The sequence below is a fragment of the Triticum dicoccoides genome, chromosome 7A (genome assembly GCF_002162155.2).
Source record: "Triticum dicoccoides isolate Atlit2015 ecotype Zavitan chromosome 7A, WEW_v2.0, whole genome shotgun sequence".
In the NCBI taxonomy this organism is placed as follows: domain Eukaryota; kingdom Viridiplantae; phylum Streptophyta; class Magnoliopsida; order Poales; family Poaceae; genus Triticum; species Triticum dicoccoides.
Window position 1 is genome coordinate 653767273 of NC_041392.1, and position 7581 is coordinate 653774853.

Sequence of the window (7581 nt, forward strand, 5' to 3'; positions counted from 1 at the left end):
CACGCCGTCGACCTTCCCCACCACCTCCGCCATGGCCCCGAAAGCCGACAAGGGAAGGGTGTGAAGTCGGCCGAGGCGCAGCGGCTCGCGGCGCTGCGGAAGGAGCGGGCGATCTTCACCCCCCAGCTCGGCGTGCAGGAGCTATGGGAGTACTTCTACCTCTTTTGGGCGACGGAGACGCGTGCGCATCCGCGCACGAGGGTACTCCCGGTCGCTGCCTCGGAGTTGGCTCCAAATGGGTACCCGTTCTTCCCGCTATTCTTCTATTGCGGGCTCTGCCCGCCCTTCTCGGAGTTCTTCTGTGATATTATGAACACATATGGCTTCCGCCTCCTTGACTTCACCCCCAATGCTGTCCTGACCATGGCAGTTTTCGCACACTTGTGCGAAAACTTTGTCGGAGTCCACCCTAGTGTTGCCCTTTTTCGCCACTTCTTCATACCTCGGGTAGAGAGAGGAGAGCCGCTTGCCGGAGGGATTGCCTGGGTCTCAAGAGTCGGCAAGAAAGAGGCGTACTTGGAGGGTGAGCTCCGCAGCAAGTGGGAGGAGTGGAGAGTGGAGTGGTGCTGGATCGTTGAGGAGAATCCGCAGCCCTTCACCGCCGTGCGCCAAACTCCAATAGTGCGTGGCAATGACTGGAGCAACGTGGCCCCGGAAGACGAGATGCTGAAGATCGCCATCACTAGGATTCTTCGCCTCAGGCTTGCCGGGCTCACCATAGGTGCTGTCGGGGCAGATTTCCTCCGCCGCCGCATTGCCCCCCTGCAGGAGAGGGGGAGGCCCGCCTGGGAATTCAAGAATTCAGCGGACATCATGAGGCTGCGGCCGGGCCTCAACTACAACTTCACCGTCTTGGAGCTGGACGCAGTGCTCTTGGAGTTATTCAAATGCGACCCCCAGCACCCATTCACACTGTCGAGGGGCGTAGTTCCTTTGTGCAATAACTCTTCGCTTGACCGGATCCGCGCCATGATGCCGTTGTGTGATTCACACGGCATCGTCCCAACTTGGCAAGAGCCTGCGGATGACGTTGTGCAAGCGTTCTTCGACACCTTGGAGGAAGTGCCGGTCCGCGCTGACGAGCAGAAGAGCCTCACCCGTGACACCACCGATGAGGAGCTACAGCTCATCGCTACTAGGGAGGAAGAGGCTGCGGCCGCAGCTGCTGTGGGTGTGTTTGGGTTTACTGTGGAGGAGGCGGAGGCTGCAGAGGCGGCAAACCTTGCCGAACGCGCGGAGTTCATGGGCGAGGAGGAGCCTGCCGGTTCTGAAGCCGAGCCGAGCGAGGCCGGCAAGGAGGAGGCTGAGCCTTCAGAGAACTTGCCGCAGGCGGAGCCCCCGGCCCCGCCAAGGAGGCGCCTTCGCAGGGCCGGGGACGCAGCAGGGCGGCAGCCGGCTCCACAGCCACCGAGCCGCGCGACGCGCTCTACCGCGGCAAGCAATGTTGCCGCGGGAGCACCTCACGCAACAACGGCAACTGGAGCAGGATCTTCCCAGGCCACTGCCACCGCCCCCGCCAAGCGGGCAAGGGATCCTACTCCTCCACCTCGCCGCACCGGAGGAGGGCCGGACTTCGATCTTTCCGTGCTCAGCTCCGACGAGGAGGAAAAAGAGTGAGTTTCTTTGGTGCTCTTATAATCCTTCAATCTTGCTGTTTATATCTTGTATCTGACTTGCTCCAATCTGGACTCCTTTCTTTTCAGAACACTGGCCCAGAGAGCGGCGAAGAGGGCCACGGCCGCGGTGATCGTCATCGAGGATGACCCCATCGTGTCAGCAGGAGGTGGGCCCGAGACCACCTTGACGGACCTGGCAATTACCCCTTAGAGTAGCCCCCAGCGCAGCCCCCAGCGTAAGTTCATAGTTTAGCCTTCTGCTGCCGGGCGCGCTTGAGTGCTTTTTCCTTTGTTGATATCTTGCTTGTTGACTTGTGCAGGAGCAGAGCAGCCTCATCAGGAGCGCCCGGAGGCCGGTCCCGAAGTGCCACCTGCTTCGACTGTGCCACCAAGGGAGGAGTCCCCGGCAAGGGAGCGCTCTCCGGCAAGGGGGGACTCTCCGGCAAGGGACAGCACTGCTGATCCTGCGGCGACCGAGGCCGCAACTGAAGATCTTAGCGCAGGTAATCCACTTGCCCAGAAACTTTCCCTTGGGTTCTGCTTCTTCCGTTTTTCCTTTCTTGGATTTTTGATTGATTTTCCTCCCTTCTTCGTTCTTCAGACCCATCTTCGGCTGAGCCAATGGAGACAGAGGGCGCCGGCGAGGAAGGTGCCGGTGCTGATGAGACCGCCGGCGAGGAGGCCGCAGGGGCTGCTGCTGTGGAAGCCGGCGAGGGGTCGGGCGATCGCACTGACGACCCTGAGGCCGCAGGAGCGCCGGGCGCTGCGCCGACCGTCGAACCCTCTGCCGCTTCCGCGGAGCCGGGCTCCGAGGAGCCCCAGCCCGGCGCCTACTTGAAGGCCGGTGACAATATCTTCATCAAGCTACCCTGGGCGTCGAGCTCCAGGGCGCCGGTCGAGGGGGAGACTTTTGACGGGGAGGTGCTCGCCTCTGCTGGACTGTCATTGGTTGACGCGCCCGGCAGCAGCAGCGGCGAGCCTGAGGAGGAGCAGCTGCTGCGGAAGCTGCTGTCACTCTACCACACCCGGCAAGCCAAGCTGGCTTCCCGGGAAGCGCTTGTCACGAAGGCGGGAGTTGACATGGAAAAGCGCGTGGAGGAGCTCCGGGGCCAAAATCAAGAAGCTCTCCGGTCCCTGGCGCAGGAGCGGGAGAGAGTCGACGAGGAGCGCATGGCCTTTCTTCTCGAGAGGGCCGAGGTTGAGGAGGAACAAAGGCTGGCTGCCGAGAAGCAGTCCGCGCGGGAAGGTGAACTAGTGCAGCGGAAGGCCAACCTCGACAGCTACGAGAAAGAGCTCGCCGAGCGTGAGCGAGCACTTGGCGGGGCGCTCAAGGAGGCAAAGGACGCCGCGGCAACTGCAGAGGCCGCCAAGAAAGAGCTAGAGGAGAAGGTGGCGCAGCTGGAGGCCGATATTGGGAAGAGCGACGAGGAGCCTGCCGCGCTCAAGCGTGAGCGCGAGAAGGATGCTGCCGCCCACGGTGAGCTGCAAGGCCTTCTCGCTGAGAGGGGCAAGGAGCTCAGCGCCGCCAAGGATTCCAAAGCAGACCTGGAGCTGAAGCTGGCCACGCTGACGCAGACGCTGGAGGCCGCCAAGGAGCGGGAGAAGACCTTGTCGAAGAAGGTCAAGGCCGACGCGGCGCTGCTGGAGAGCATTGCAGTTACCCAGAACTCGTTCAGAGACACTGTGGAGCACTGGACCAAGGGTCTGGTGAACATTGCCGCAGTCATCAACGAGGAGCTGGCGCAGCTGGGGATGGAGGACTTTGGGTACCCTTCCGACGAGAGTCTTCAAGCCAGCGCCAAGCTCAGCCTATTCTTCAAGGGCGTGGCGACAGCACTCCAGCGGCTCCGGGAGAGGATCCCGAAGCAGCTGGCCGACGAGTCGCGCAAAATCTGCGCCGGGGTTCTCCAGAAGGTGCTGATGAAGGTAGCCTTCCGCAATCCAGGCCTCAGCTTCACCAACGTCCTCAGGTCTTTGCCGCCTGACGCCGATCTGGATGCACTCAAGGCCCTTGTCGCACCCATTGTGGACAAGGTGAGCGAGATCAAGAGAGTCGAGGGCGGTCGCGTAGATTAGGCCGCCCATTTCTTCTTTTCCCTTGTCGCTGCTAGTCATGTTATGAAAACAGTCTGTTAGAGCTGCGACAAGTTATCTTGTAATATAACTTTATTTCTGTTATCAATTGCAATGTTATTTCCTCTACTAGATTCCTTCCTTTGTATGTTTTTACCCTACGCTTCTAGGGAACTTGTCGGCGCAGGCGCCCGAGCCGCGAGCGCTGAGTGCAGAACTTCAGCAGCCTGCTGGCGGCACTGCTTCCGACAAGAAACCTTGTCGCGACTAGATGCAGCACGCTTAAGCTGTTGAGCGGGCTCGAAACAAAGTAAGGGCGCAACTAGCCATGAGTTGGTTCCTCCGCGCACAGGTTTTCCATACAAAGCAGGGTCGTTCAAGGAAGATAACTCAAAAATTTAAAAAGTGATTGCTCAAACTTTGGCAACTTAGCTTTTCTGTCATTTGTTTCCCGGTAAGGCAAGTCTTTGCTTGAACGACGCCTGGCCCATACCACAATCTTCTCCTTCCCCCCCGGCAAACTTGTGTGCGAGAGAACCTTCTTTTCCTTTAAAAGAAAAAGAAAGAAGAGAAAATAATAATATGGAGCTCTTCGGCTCGTTACTGCTTACCGGATGTAGGTGCTGCATAAAGTGTCAGATAATCGCATGCAAGAAAGGAACTAACGCATGAAATGGACAAGCTGTGCGGAGCACATGGGGTTTTACTTATGCACGGGATCTGCGCCCGGCTTTGTACAAAGGATTACATGCAACAGCGGCAAGACTTGTACAAAAGGTGGTTGCCGGAACATGTTCCGGCAACCGCGCCTTATGGGAAAAACTTACGAAGATGTTCTATGTTCCAGGAGTTGCTCACCGGAATGCCATCTTCGGTCTCAAGGCGGACAGTGCCAGGCCTTGTGACTCGTCTCACCCGATAAGGGCCTTCCCACTTCGGCGTCAACTTGTTGGAATTCTTGGCGGACTGAACGCGCCGAAGAACAAGGTCGCCTTCCTCGAAGCTTCTGGCTTTAACTTTGCGGCTATGATAGCGGCGCAAAGCTTGCTGGTATCGAGCAGCTCGTACAGCAGCCTGAAGACAATCTTCCTCAAGGAGCAGCGCATCGTCTTGCCGCAGCTGTTCTTGCTCAAGCTCATCATAAGCGAGCACTCGAGGTGACCCGTATACGAGTTCCGTGGGGAGAACTGCCTCTGCTCCATACACTAGAGCGAAAGGTGTCTGGCCAGTGGCTCGATTTGGCGTCGTTCTGATCGACCAAAGAACCACCGGCAGCTCCTCGATCCAGTTCCTTCCGCACATGTGCAGCCTGTCGAAAGTTCTGGTCTTGAGCCCGCGCAGCACTTCAGCATTTGCCCTCTCTGCTTGACCGTTGCTTCTCGGATGAGCAACGGAAGCGAAGCAGACCTTGGCGCCAAGGTCTTGAATGTACTGCATGAAGGTGCGGCTCGTGAATTGCGTGCCGTTGTCGGTGATGATCCTGTTAGGGATCCCGAAACGGCAAACAATCGACCTAAAGAACTTGACTGCTGACTGTGCTGTCACCTTCCTCACTGGCTGCACTTCCGGCCACTTCGTGAACTTGTCGATTGCGACATACAAGTACTCAAAGCCCCCGACAGCTCGGGGGAAGGGGCCGAGGATATCGAGCCCCCAGACCGAAAATGGCCAGGATAAAGGGATTGTCTGGAGAGCTTGAGCTGGCTGGTGTATCTGTTTGGAGTGGAACTGGCACGCTTCACACTTGGTTACTTGTGCAGTTGCATCCTGGAGGGCTGTCGGCCAAAAGAAACCTTGCCGGAAAGCTTTGCCGGCAAGTGCTCTTGCGCCAATGTGGTGGCCACATATGCCTCCATGCATCTCTGCCAACAGCTTTTGTCCATCTTCCCAGCAAATACACTTCAATTTCACACCTTGAGTCTTCTTCTGTACAGTATGCTATCGACAAACTGGTACATACTTGACTGCCGGGCTACTTTTTCTGCTTCTTCTTGCTCTTCGGGAAGTTCTCCTGTCTGAAGGAAATGGACAATCTGCTGTGCCCATGCTGGAGCTTGTGGCTCGACAACAAGGACTAAAGGCACATCTTCTGCTGTGGGAACATCCGCTTCCACGGCAAGGACTTGTGGTCCTGCCGGAGCTTGATGTTCCCCAGCAAGCTTACCATAGCAAAACTTGTCGGGAGCGTCTGCTTCAACGAAACAAACCATAAGGCTTGCCGGAGCAGACTGCCCCTCAGCTTCCTTGGTGTTGATCTTGGGGACTTTCTTGACGGCGGCTTCGGGGAGCTCTGCTGGAAAGTAGTCACCAGAAACCAACTTCCTCTTCTTGCTTTGTCCAGTTGATGGTGTTACGGATGGTTGAGTCAACTTAAGGACAAAGATCCCTGGTTCCACAGGTAACTTTAGTGCGGCGCACTTTGACAGGCCATCAGCAATATCATTTTGAGCTCTTGGGATATGCTCCATTTGTAGGCCGTCAAAGTGCTCTTCTAGCTTCCTCACTTCATCAACATACGCTTTCATCAATGGACTCTGGTAGTTCTTGTTCACTTGTCGGACGACAAGCTGTGAGTCACCCCTGATAATGAGCTTCTTGATCCCAAGGTCTGCTGCGATTCTGAGACCGGCAAGCAATCCTTCATACTCTGCAGTATTGTTGGTTGCTTGCTCTTTGGGAAAGTGCATCTGGACTATGTACTTGAGGTGCTCTCCGGTGGGTGCAACAAGCAGCACGCCTGCACTGGCGCCTTGCAGCGAGAAGGCACCATCAAAGTACATCAGCCACTCTTTGCTTGCCTCTTTGACGGGGATGCTCGTTTCTGGAATTTCTTCATCTGGGGTTGGCGTCCACTCTGCTATGAACTCTGCCAATGCTCTGCTTTGGATAGTTGAAGTGCTCTCAAACTTGAGGCCAAAGCTTGACAGTTCCAGCGCCCACTCGACAATCCTGCCCGTTGCTTCTGGATTTTGCAGTATCCTCTTCAGCGGAAAGCGAGTGACGACTGTGATCTCATGTGCTTGGAAGTAATGGCGCAGCTTTCTCGAGGCCATGAGGAGGCCGAAAAGCAACTTCTGCATACCAGAGTACCTTGATCTAGCCCCCTGCAGAAGAGAACTGACAAAGTAAACTGGGCGCTGCACCATTCTTCTTGGCATCTTATCATGTTCCTGCGCAAACTCATGTTTGTCGAGACCAGAGCTTGTCGACGAAGCCCCCTGCTTGTCGCTGGATGGATCTGCCGTGGTTGCTAGCTCATCGTCCGCCTCCCTCTCCGCCACTAACGCAGCACTAACCACTTGATTGGTTGCCGCTATATACAGCAGCAACTTCTCTTGCGGCTTAGGTGCGACAAGCGTTGGAGTGGAGACAGGTATCTCTTCAAGTCCTACAGCGCAGCCTCCACTTCCGGAGTCCATTTCATTGGACCTGCCTTTTTCAAAATTTTGAAAAATGGCAGGGCGCGCTCGGCAGATCTAGAGATAAACCTGCTGAGAGCAGCCACGCAACCGGCAAGCCTTCGTACATCCTTGATGTGCTTTGGTGCATCGATCTGCTCAATGGCTTTGATCTTGTCGGGATTGGCTTCAATTCCCCGCTGAGACACGAAGAACCCGAGAAGCTTGCCGGAAGGGACTCCAAACACGCACTTCTCGGGGTTAAGCTTGAGGTTGATCTTGCGCAGGTTTGCAAATGTTTCTTCTAAATCTTGAATCAAGGTCGCCTTGTTCTTGCTCTTGACCACTATGTCATCCATGTAAGCTTCCACATTTCTGTGCATTTGTGGCTCAAAAGCATGGTGGACTACCCTTGCGAATGTTGAACCAGCATTCTTTAAACCGAAAGGCATCCGTACGAAGCAGTACGTGCCACACGGGGTGATAAATGCGGT